This window comes from Athene noctua, chromosome 2 (assembly GCF_965140245.1).
Source record: "Athene noctua chromosome 2, bAthNoc1.hap1.1, whole genome shotgun sequence".
NCBI classification, from domain to species: Eukaryota; Metazoa; Chordata; class Aves; order Strigiformes; family Strigidae; genus Athene; species Athene noctua.
In genome coordinates this window covers 44,755,428-44,767,982 of record NC_134038.1, presented here as the reverse complement: position 1 = coordinate 44,767,982, position 12,555 = coordinate 44,755,428, and the positions used below count along the sequence as shown (strand labels likewise).

The 12,555-nt window shown below is 44.4% G+C and overlaps 1 protein-coding gene across 7 annotated transcripts in view; it reads right to left on the bottom strand.

The window, feature by feature from the left end:
* The window catches only part of PCMTD1 (protein-L-isoaspartate (D-aspartate) O-methyltransferase domain containing 1), a 47,090-nt gene extending 35,398 nt beyond the window's left edge, over positions 1–11,692 (bottom strand). For 2 of the 7 annotated variants that reach the window (XM_074898972.1, XM_074898979.1), the window contains exon 1: positions 11,466–11,692. The gene's annotated coding sequence lies outside the window, so the exon portion shown is untranslated. Of the gene's footprint in view, positions 1–7,859; positions 8,059–9,673; positions 9,923–10,620; positions 10,704–10,883; positions 10,999–11,171; positions 11,182–11,373; positions 11,423–11,465 lie in introns of those variants that run through there. The other 5 variants (XM_074898974.1, XM_074898976.1, XM_074898978.1 and 2 more) reach the window with 5 other exon arrangements.
* Positions 11,693–12,555: the final 863 nt, after the last annotated feature.

Below are 12,555 nucleotides of genomic sequence, written 5' to 3'. Positions count from 1 at the left end.
CTCAGCTCCTGAGAGATGTGCCTACAGCTCTGCCTATTCTCAGGCTACAACTATTTTAAGTCTGTCCAGAATAAACTAGTCAAAGAGTACTGCTTTATCACCGACTGGCTGGGAGAAAGGAGAAAGATGAGAAGCTTCTCTAGAGGGTCTAACACACCCACAGGAACAGGAGGTACCAGGTAATAGCAGCTTGTTCACTGACAAGACTAAAATATCAGGACTTCATAAGACAGATATGAATCAGTGATGCTTAATACATACAGATGTCTGATATTCACTGAGTCTGTATCATGCACCTGTTTTTCAGAAGAGAAACTGCTGTCTGTGCACATATTTCACAGGAATTAGTGAGCTACAGAGCGATCAGGCTGCAAAACTCATTGCCACAATACACAGCTTTGTACAAGGGTATTTAACAGAGAATACTCATTTCAAGCAGGTTTATATAAGCCATAACAGTCAAACGTTAAGAATTAGAAGAGTTCAGAGACATGTAAAAAAAAAAAAAACCCACTTGAATATCTAATGTTAGTCTAAAAAGGCAAAAGGCTCATAAGACACAAACATTTCTGCAAATTTTAACGTTATCCTGATCAAAAGCCAACTAAGACACCTTGACATAAAGATCAAGCCAAATAACATTTTTAGAACAAAACCTGTTTCGCTTCATGAAATGAAATGCTTGATGCTTTAGTTTGCTTTGACCAGAAGGTAACAAACCACAGTAAAATATGATGCTCCTTTACCTTCTATGACCTTCATAGAGGAACCAGTAACAGATCGGGAGGAGGGGTGGGGGTGTGTGTGTGTGTGTGTGTGTATGTGTGTGAGGAGGGAGAATCCTCTTTTATAATGAAATACAAAGCATGTTCAGTAGAACTGAAACATACTTTCATAACATTTTACCACAAATGTCTTTTCCACAGCTACAGTTCTTAAGCAGACCAAGTCATGGTTCATGTAATTTCGGAATAGGCAAAATGTGGCCCATGACAAAATAGTGAATATTTCAGCCAATGCTGAAGTTCAAAAGCTTATCACATATAAACATTTCAAGTTTAAGTAACTTACTTCCAGCAGTAACAGAACAACATACGCCTGTTGCCTTTAGCAAAAGAAAATAGAAATGAGGTCAAGTGCAAAAATAGAAGATGGTTACATTCCTGACACTTGAAACCTCATCTTAGAGCTATGCATTTACTGCAGTCTCTACAGAAAAACCCAGGCCCAAATAAAAAAACAAAAATATCAATCAACTTTATCAAGCTCAAGTGCACTAAAACCTTTGGGTTTTCAGATCTTTAGAAATATATCTAAAAGCATCAAAACAGTATGCAATAATCACAGCATAAACAACTTTTAATACTGTATTATCAATATCTTGACTTTCACAGCCTGAGAATCTCAACTTATTTCTTGTGTCCTCCTCTCATGAGACACTAAAAATTTAAAAATTTAAGTTCTGATCCTTTTTACCAAATTCTTAAAATAGTCCAGTGTAATACAACAGTACGTTTTGAGAAGTTACTTTATTATTTAGGCCTGTAATCCTCAAGTGGGAAGAATGAGTAAGGCCTACTCCGGTTTCCTGCTTCTCTTCCTCAGCACGACACAAAATTGTTTTACTAATGCAATCTTCCAGAAGCATCACACTGAATTCACCAAGTTCTTAAAGTCTAACATGTTTACTAAAACACATTCACACTAACAGTTACTTTTCTCTTGTCAAAGCAAGCAATGGATATGTATTTGCACCTAACTTTCTTCTTTTTAGTCCCCATATCCTGCGTATCTCCAAGTGCCTCACACCATAAGGCCCCCGTCATAATCTTCCTCATTCTCCAGACACACCATAAATCAATAAACAGCATACCCTAAAAAGATGTGACCTTGTCCATAAATCCCTGTTTCTTAAAATGTCTGATGCTTACTTTATACAAAACAGAGATTAACTATCCCTTCATGGTTTCTTACCAAAGTGATGATTTATCAAAACTTTCAAAACATACAGATCAAGTATGAACTAAATCTATTTTTAAAATCTACCAAAGTCTCTACAAAATGCAAATCATCGAGGAAAAAAGAACAACTTAAATTATAATTTAAAAGTTTACAGCATTAGTACTATTACCAAAGCCTATTCCAGAAAGTTTCATCCAATCATTCTAGCAAGTTCCCTCTCTTTCAGTTGCTATTAAAATACCCTGCTTTGAGGTGACATTTCAAAGTACTACTTTTGTAACAGTATCACTTTAATTCTACCCCTGTGGCCAGCCAGTAAGGTCTCCCAGAAATTTTCAACTGGGCCTGCAAATGTTTGAACAGATTAACTGCCAGCACATATCATAGCTAACCCTGATAAATTACATGATAAAAAGCTATTCTGTATGCAGACAAAAGAACAGAGGGCCACACTGGAGGGTGGGGAACCCACCCAAATATTCTGACCCAGCTGCTCCCAGGGCTACCACAGAACCATCAGCTGGTTTTTTTTGAGGTGTAATTGCTTACAGGGCTATCGGATTTATCATGAGGTGCAAGGGAAAGGCACTTGGGGACTGCATAAATCCTGTTATGGGATGTTTAGGAGAGGAACAGAAGGTGGGATCAAAGCAGCTTGGGGAGAAACAAGCACGGGAAAACAGAGGGTTACAGTCACAAGAGGGTCACCTGTGAACAGGCTGCAGGTCAGTATGTGTGTCTAGCTGTGCACTCCCCTAAATCACAGAATCATCTAGGTTGGAAAAGCCCTTGAAGATCACCTAGACCAACCATTAAATCCTACTGTCTGTCCCGTCTGCCCATTAATCTCCTTTTGTAACTCTTCTCCTGAGGTTCTACTCAGTGTGCATGTGTGTCTACGTGACAAATAGAGTCAGACCACAGGTCACAGGGACCCATGAGTCTGTGGTGCCAGCAAAGGAGGAGGGGGTGAGCTTTTGCATTCCAGGGTGTGATCACAGGGAGTGCCAAGCTGGACCAGCCAGCAAACTGGCAGCATGGCCTGAGAACCAGGGATGGGGCAGACTGTCCAAGTGAGGCAACTGAAGGAGTTGGCTACTGGGGGAAAAGAGGGGTCTAAGCAAGCTGCTGGAGAAGCTGTGGTGTTTGGGGTTGGTGGCTGAGCCTGAGCATGTGTGTGCAAGTGGCAGTGGGGAATAAATGGACCCAAGGGCCAGTTTCAGTGTACAAAAGACTGTCTAAACGCAGTAACTAGAAGGATCCGTACTATATACATGCACATGTTTGCCACTATCAGACATTTAGCTTGACCATCCAGAAAGGGCAACAGGATAAGGCCATTGGCACTGTGCTTGCAGTGGTGCTGTGTTTTCTGTGCTGATGTGGTGGCCAACTATGCATTTATACACGTACAGGCTGAATATGTGTCTTTGTGTGCTACTGAGAATACGTGCTTAGCCTCACACTGGCTGGACCCAAGGACACGTGTGCCTAAACTAAGAACTAGAAATACCTGAACAAAACCACTTATAGGCCTTCTTTAAGAGTCAAAACCAAAATACATAATAAGCACATTTTAAACTTGAAAATGCTTCTGCACTATTGTTTTTCTTTGTCTCCAGGTATGAATCAAGTACTATTGCAAATATGGCTCCAAAGTTATGAATTACTTTCAGTACAAACATCAGCAGATGTCATCTGGAGGGGATGTGGAGCATTTGGGAAAGTGTCAATGACCATTTCAAGATATTCATACAAATATTTCACCAAGAAATGGAAACTGAGAACTTTTTATCATTGCTTATGCAGCAGCTGTGCACTTGCACAGCATAACTTTATCTTGATTCCCATAATCCTATCCCATCAGTTTTCTTTCGATCATACAAAGCACATGGTTTTTACCTGAGAAGAGTGTAGTTTACAGATATAACACAAGAGGCTGCTACAATCACATAACCTGCCATAGTTGTATCTTGAAGCAACTCCAGTTTATCCACAGCATGCCACAATGGAAGTCAAATTCTACACTGACTTTTTCTGACAACTTAATTACTCTAGAAAACATCACAGAATCTCAGGAAACTCAGAATAATGAGTCTTAGTTATAATGAAGGCATAATTAACCAAAGTAAATAATCAGAGACTAAGGCGTATGGGTTTTATAATGTTGCAACTGTCAGCTCAGCAAAAGTCAAACTCAGCAACTCAACTTCCCTGTGTCCTTCCAGTTTCACTGACCTCCTGACTGCAATAATGCCAAAGTTAGCACTTCTTGAAGAAAGAACACAGCAAAGCTTAAGAAACTGGATAGCAGGTGACTACACTGAATGGAAAGAAAATCAGAGTTCATTCTCAAAGGATAAAGGGAAGTTTTGCAAATAAACAGCAGGGTCACCTGCCCCAGCAGAAGAGCCAGTGAAATGCCACCTGACAGAATCCAACATGAACAGGAGTAAACAAGAACTTCTTGAGTCTCAGGCAAAGATTTTCAGATGGAAACAAATCCTTTAATGGCAAACTGATGTCCTAGTAGAAATACACACAGCATTCTTGATTACTTGAAATTATTAGTCCTGCAGGAATATTAACCTTTTGCTTTGTTTGCTGAAGTTAAGCATCTCCTTCAGTGAACTTCATTCTTTCGGAAGCAGTAACTTGCATACCTTTTAGCCATACCTATCAAGCAAAAACCACTGTGTTGAAAATATGTTTACCAAGATAGTGGCTCCAGCTCTCTTTTTTTAACTTCGATATATAGACCATTATATAGCACAGTGGTCCTGACCGAGCTGAGGAGTATTACTTCGCTTTTTCTTTCAAATGTCCAGAACACCACATGGTAATTCCTGAATATCCACTGAAAACATCTGCTACAGAAATAACACAAATGAATTCTCAAAATAGTAACCACTTCTCAATTTCTCCCAACCACACAGTCGTAATTCCTCTTTCAATGTTAAAACAACCATTTATAGGAATCAAGCCTTTCATTTGGACAGGAACATCACAGGCATTCAATTGCTGGATGGGATTCAGTAACTGACTACTACCATAAACAATTCTAATTACTTTATCACTTCACTTATGGAAACCATAAACTGATGTAGGTATTTCTTTTTGGAGAAGCAGCCTTTTTGTGATTTTTTTAAAAAAAACAAAACATGTCAACTCGGAGATGTTCACTTTGAAATTTAGTTCCCTTTCACTCCAAAGACAACAGAACTGACAGCAAATGGTATTTGTTTTGCTTGAAGAATAGTACCAATACACATACTTTGAATAGTTACATTCAGGAGCACGTGTATTTTGTGTCTACTATATTACTGCATACTGCCTTTCACTACATCTTAAACTAATATTGTATAAGAACTCTGATTTGACTGCAACACTACAAAAACATTTGTTGACATCAGTTGGAGAAAAAAAAAATACCCCAATGACAGTCAGATGCCTCCTGGTGGAACATTATCCAGTATCACAAAGTTGCTGCTATTAATCCTGCAAGTACTTTTCAAGATTGCTCAATTTGCCATTAGAAATATGCACCTATCATGTAAGACTTTAACAAGACAATTCTTAAAAAAAAAAGAAATAATCACGATTACTGACAGCTCTAATAAGCATCATCTATTTAGAAATCATGCAAAGAAAATTTTTGTAATAACGACAAGCAGCCTTTTGAAACTTGCTTTGTGACTCAGGTGCTTAAACACAGACCTCTAGTGCTACTTTAGGTGCTCATGCTAACTATAGGCTACTTGACCTATGACAGCAACAATTAGTGTTAGGAAACATAACAGAAAACTCTTCTGCCCACATCCTGTCCTTACTTCCCCACAAATAAGCAAAACGAGCTGCTGTTGTGTGATTTAAGACTCCTAGACAGAACATAAACTTCATAAAGCTGAGGGATGTGTCCTTCAAAAGGAACGCAACAGTTGGAACTGAAAAAGTAACCATCTGAAAAGTCAAAGTACCATCAGCCAAAAGACTCATAAGAAGAAAGACCAAAAGAACAAACATGGAGACACTGACTTGTAACCAGAATTGAATGTGCAATATGTGATCACCAGGTTGTAAAAACTCTCAGGACAGAGAACCCGTTCACAGTCACTACGCTGACACACAGCTGGTTGGTTGTGCATGCATTCTTTGTGTATGTGTGCATATATACACACAGTATCTCCAGTAAAATGTGCATGTTAGCAACCAAGACAAAGACTGTCCATTCTCTTAACTGCTCAGCTATCTCTACCGAGACTTACCCTGCCTGCCATTTTTTTTAACTTCAAAAGAATGCAGGTCTTCAGTAAACCCTACCTCCTGTTCTAACAGCTCCATGCTGATAACTCAAGATGGCCTATAGGACCTTCATATAAATGTATTTGACACGGGATTTCAAACACCCCATATTGCTGCCAAACCATTTGCTTTAAGCCTATTAGTTTTTATACTTAATTTTAAGGTTTTGTCAGCAAGTTCTGGACTGTTTCCTCAAGTTTTTAAAAGTTAATTGCATTTATCTTTTACATCCTAGAAACACTGCAAATCCAAATTCCTTTGTTTTGCAACTGTATGCTGAGCAAATACTAATTTGAGAAAATCTGGAGTGAAATGCAGTACTCGAGAGGAACTCTATTTTACATTACCTTAACACAATATCTTAAATCTCCAACTCCATGCAACTCAGAACAAAATGTTCTGCAATTGTAACGATCTTGATCTTTACATTCTTTCTTTGCTAGTTATACAAAACAAAGCCAGAACTCCAAAATTAGCCTTCATTAAATGCATCTTGTAAGCAGTGGGCCCCAAATCTTTTTCTGCCACAAGACAGCCCTCTAAGCAGAAGAGCAGTTTACCCCTGCTCCATGGTCACCTCCCCACTCTAGAACACCCCCACATGAGAATACACCAGAATCTGCAGCCTGAGAGTTACCATGGTGACTCCTGATGTCACATCTAACTATTTTAGGGCTGTGGAGTTTGGGGTTTTGTCTTTTTTTTTCTTAACTGCTCTATGATGACTTCTAAACCAGTGTTTTCTCATCACAATGAAGGGCAATTTATACTTTTTTGCTTCAGTTTAAAAGACTGGTAAAATTCTCTGAGAAATAAGTCACATACCAATTGTAGTCACAACATACAAGTGATGGACACCACTGCTGCTCTCTAAATACAGCTCCTAATACTTTTTGCTTTCAGAAATAAGCTTCTTCAGACAAATTTCCATTTTTAAAGGCATCTTTGCTTTCAGTTTACTTCTTACTTTCAATGTTTCAGGTAAGCTTCAGGTCAGAAATAACAAGAATCCACACACATACATTCATCAGAATCTGAAGCTCCTTGTGGTTAGTTAACATCACCATTAACTGTGCAGCAACAACACTAACTCTGAAACATGAAGTTGGCCTGATGTGCCAGGACAAAAAGGACAGAGAACTAACACTACTGTTCTGAACAGCACTCAGCTAATCTCTCAGTCCTGCAAAAAAAAAGATACTCAGCATCCTAAACTGCTACAAATTCTATCCTTTCTTCAAGAGTCAGAAGTCCAGCCTTATTTTCTTAAGCAACACAGCAGCAGCAATTGTTTTAAGAGCTTGCATTAAGCTGGCCTGAAGGCTCTCATTATCAGCCAGTGCACACAAATAAGTCCCAAAGGAACTGGAGCACAGTAGTTATTTCCTGATGTTTCAATGTAATTATATCCATAATATTTAACGTAAACTACTTCACTTTACTACCTAGAACTCAATAAAATAAAGAAGTAGAACAGCATGACCACACTTCTCTGTCAAAAATATCCACACTCTTTGGTTGGAGAAGATGAAGCATACAGATCAACTTTTGACCCTACCAGAAGATTCCTGGAGTGTCTTAGTCCAGTCACACACCTGATTATTCATTTGCAAAACAAGATGGCACATATATTCCTTCCACTCCTGCTTTGAGGAATTTACATTTTAAGTATGTAAAACATTAAATGAGATAATATTCAATGATGTTTGCATTCAGGAGTGCCAGGTGCTGTAGTCTTCAAGACTCTTTTCTTACACAGCTAATTAATGATCAGCTACACAGCATCCCTTTCAGTTCAGCAGGGTAAAACAGCAGATCTCCAACATTCCTGCGAAAATGGAAACAAAGCAGGAAATGAAAAGAACCAGTATATGTAAAGACACTTCTCATCCAGAAACCGTAACTGTAATCTCAGGTGTTTCTCACCATGCACTGAAGACTGGGATGAGCATTCCCATACTGCCTAAATATATCAGAATTGGTTTTAATCACAGAATCATCTAGGTTGGAAAAGACCCTGAAGATCATCTAGTCCAACCATTAACATAACACTGGCCATAAAAATGTATTGGGTTTAGGGAACTCTTAACACTCCTGGCATAAACCTTTCTGGAACACTGCAAGAAAAAAAATTAATCCTGCCTGTATTGAGTTTTACAAGCATCTCTGGGGAAAAAAAAAAAAAAAACAACCAAACACCCTGTATTACTAACCATGTCTTGCAGTAGAAACTTCAAATTTCATTTGTGTTACTGTTTTTTCTTTCAGGTTTGCCTAAAAAAAGTCACAGGCAAGATGCTCTTTAGAGACTTCCATCTGCACTGGTATCATGCTTAAGTTTCCCTTTAGCTTCAAAATACAGGCTTACCATCTCAGCAATCACACTTCAAGTTTACAGAAACACAGCCAAGTGACTGCTCTGGTATGGTCCAACATAGGCACAGAAAACTACAATACATGTCTGGCAGTCAGGTCCTGTTCTGAGTCTCCTATTCAGCAGAATCCTCTTCAAAAGCAGCTGCTGCAGCTTGGGGCAGTGACTGACAGCAAAGAGAAGACTGAGCAATAAAAATCACTGATCTACCAAGATCAGGACTATAAAAATGGCAAGACTTCATAAATTTATAAACAGAGCACTGCAAAATTGAAACTGACTGGTCAGATACCTAAAGCAAGTCACAACAGTAAGTCTGACATTGGATGAAGAAAACCCACAGGAAGGCAGTTAGGAGAGGCAGAAAGATTTTTACACGAATTCTGGACTGAAGATCAGAGATTATGCAGGGAAGAAACCTAATCCTGCATAGACCCAGTGATAACATCTGGCCATCCAGTATTACATACTTTTTTCTGTTTCTGTGATTTCATTACTTTCTCCTCACTGCAGGCCTCCCAACAACATCCAATTGTTCTTCCTTGCATTTCTGAGGGACACTAACAGACTAAGTGCCCATCTCCAAAGCCGTCATTGTGGCTCTCTGACCTCACTCACATACTTCTTATACTTCTATCATTATATTTATTCACCCAAAGTTAGTTAAAATACCAATAGATCTTTCACACATTTGTCCACCTACACATCCAAAATATTCTTCAAACTTTCCCAGCAAATCAGGCAGGAGTTCTTCAGAAGACAGCTCCATTTATCAAAGCCTGATTCCTTCCAGAGACAGTCTGCCCAGAGTACAGTAAGAGTCCTGTGGGGGTCAAAAAATGTACCACACTAATTATGATCCATTTGCAAAAATGGTTACAAAGGCATTCCCACAATACAACCCTTATCATTTACCAACTTAGCATTAGATTTTTTGCATCTTGCATCTTAAAAGCATTCTCTGTAATACAGTGACATATGGTCAGGAGGGATTGGGTATCTTCATTAATTCACTGAAGTGCTGACTAGCCTTACCTGTGTCTCTTTTTTGAGTGTGTCTCAAAGTTTACTGCTCTTTAGCAGAAGAAACCTTACTTCCTTGCTAAACTCCGCAGTTCAGCTGCGCTTGACTTACTTGACAGCAGTAAAAAATACCCACTAGGAAAACAGTAGCTATGTGGGCACTGGTAAGTACTGCAAGGACACAAGCATTCTCCACACACTGCAGCAGTTCAGTACTTCCATCTCTTCTCTTGTGCAGACCCTAAAGATGTTCTCCTTCGTCTTCCACCAAGAAAAAAAAAAGAAATTAACACCCCCCACCCTTCCACCATAGGAGGATTTTCTTTTTTTCCCTTTTGCTGTCAAAGACGACAGAGCTGTACAAAGCAGGCCCAGGCTGCTGACTGCGTATCAAACAAATGCCAAGATTCCTTCCCCCTCCGCCCTCCCCTCTCCTTCCTCCAACTTCACTGCGAGCCGCTGACAACTGCCGAGTCGGGGGGGGGTGTGGGGGGGGCTGAGGAGGGAAGACCAGACCTGCGCAAGCACAGAAAAGCCGGCCTGAGGTTTCGGGCCGAAGAGAAATCGCGTTAACCGCAGCTCATCCACAGGCAGACATGACCCCAGGACGCCTCCTCCGAGCAGATAACAACAAAGAAAACAGAGAGGGGAGGCGGCGGCTGCCCCGGAGCGAGTTCCTGCTCCTCCCCTTACGCTGCTCCCAGCCAAAACAGAGACCACAATGTAAACAGAGACAAAATGTGCGTTTATGGCCAAGCGGGGGGCAGAGGCAGCCTTCTCCTTTTGCCTCCCCGGCGGCTGCCGCCAGGACCGCTCACCGGCTCCGACCGCCCCCGACTGACCGTGGCTTACAGGGCGAGAAGCGAAGTCTCCGTGCATTTCACACGCTTCATTTATGTAAACAAAGTATTTTCCCCTCGCTGCTGCCACACCACCTCCTCTCTCGAAAGGAGACGTACCCTTCCTTAGCCCATAGGTTCTTCTTGAAACAAAACAAAGTGTTGTCTCACATTCCCTTCTGCCTCCTCCAAAATGCCTCGGCCTGGAAAACGCAGACCCCACAAGACCCTGAGGTTATATGGACTCGGTGGAGGAGGAAAAAAAACAAGGAAAAAAGGCAAGTTCCCACTTTCTCACTGCATTTCCTCGAAGGGAAACCCCCAGCCGTCACGGGGAGGAGGCAGAGCGCTGAGCCGCAGCGGGGGACGAGCGCTGCCCTCACCTTGCCTCTACTCCTTCTCGCACAGATCTTCAGGCTGGAACCTTCTCGCTTGTCCCTGTCCCCTCACACCTGCCCCGAGCCCACGACAGCTACAACCACCACCTCTCCTTCCTCCCTCCCGACCCTTTTTGGGCCAGAGATTATTTATTACGCAGGCGGCGAAAGGACGCGGGGGGTGGAAGGGGGATTGGGTTGAGGAGGAGGAACGAACTGCCGAGGGCGGACGCACACTCTTACCCCCTCCCGCCCCTCCCCACCCCGCAGACGAGAGCGGCAGCGAGTCCTCACCCTGTCCCGGCTGCACGAAAACAACCTCCCCCCCCCCCCCCCCGCCCCCTTCCTCCCCACCCCCCCGCACCTCACAAGGGCGCGCGCGTGCGTGCGGGGCCAGCGGACAATGGGGCCCGGAGCGCCCGGGGAGGCGAAGAGGGGGGCAGGGGGCCGGCGGGCCGCGCTCCCCGCTCCGTCCTCCAGCCCCGTCGCAACTCACCGTCCCGGCTGTCCAACGGCGGCCTCCGCGCCGCACAGGGCAGCCGGGCAGCGCGGGTCTGCCCGGCCCCCCGCCCCCCGCGGGACACTCACCCGTTCTGCAGCGGGCCCCGGACCCTGCGCGGGGCGGCACAGCGGCGAGACCTGCCGGGGGGGTGGGGAAACGCAGGCGGGAGAGCGCTCCCGGCTACCCGGGCGGAGCGCAGCAGGGGCGATCGACGAGGGAGGGGGAGCCGGCGGCGCAAGCGGAGGGCGGCCCGCACGCCGGAGGGGTCCGCGGGTCGCGGCCGGTGTCGGTGCGAGAGCCGGCGGGGGGAGGCGGGGCCGCCACAGCTGAGAGGATGTAAACAGAAGGTCACGTGACCCTGCCTCCGCAGGCGGCCGGACCCCCTCCGCGCCACGGGGCGGGGGGCGGGGGCGAGCCGCTCCGCTTCGAGCCGTGATTGGCCGAGCTTCGCCAGCCCGCAAGCCAATGGGAGGCCGGCGTTCCCGGCGCTCGTCACCAGTCGCCCGGGGACGCGGGGATCCTTGTCCTCGCCGTAGTGCCCGGCCGCGGGCTCTCCCCTCCCCCGCCAGGCGGGAAGCTCCTTCGTGGGGCCGGGCCCGACCCGACCCGCCGCCCGCGTCCCGCCGCCCGTGAGCCGCTGGGGAAGGAAAGCAGGAGCGGGTGGAGGGACGGGGCCGAGGCCGAGGCCGGGGCCGGCCGGGAGCAAGCGGCACCGCAGGAGGGCGAAAGAGGCCGCGCAGGTTCTCAGGCCCGGTTTTGAACAAATGCGCAAGGTGCCCCGTGCCCCCCGCCCCTTCCGAAATTGCCCCATCCTAAATTGCTCTCACGTTACGAGGCCTTCTAATTGTACGGCGTTTCCGCCTTTCTCTGACGAGCAGAGCCAAGGGGGAGGCCGGCACCTCTTCAGATCCGCCTTCTGTGGGGCCTCTCACAAGCGGCACTGCTCCCCTCCGAGAGAGGGGGGCTTCAGGCTTTGATGTTGCCGATGCTCTGAAATAGGAGCTGGTTTCTCAGACCACAGGGAGGAAGAGAGATCGCAAGGAAAATTGAGAGGAATTTGGGAAAGGAGGAAGTACTGTGGAACGGAATAAGTGGAGGTCGAGATGTGAATAAGTGAAGCCTGAGATGATCAGAAGTATTGGGTCATTTCGAGCCCAGGTCTTAAGTGAGGTTCTT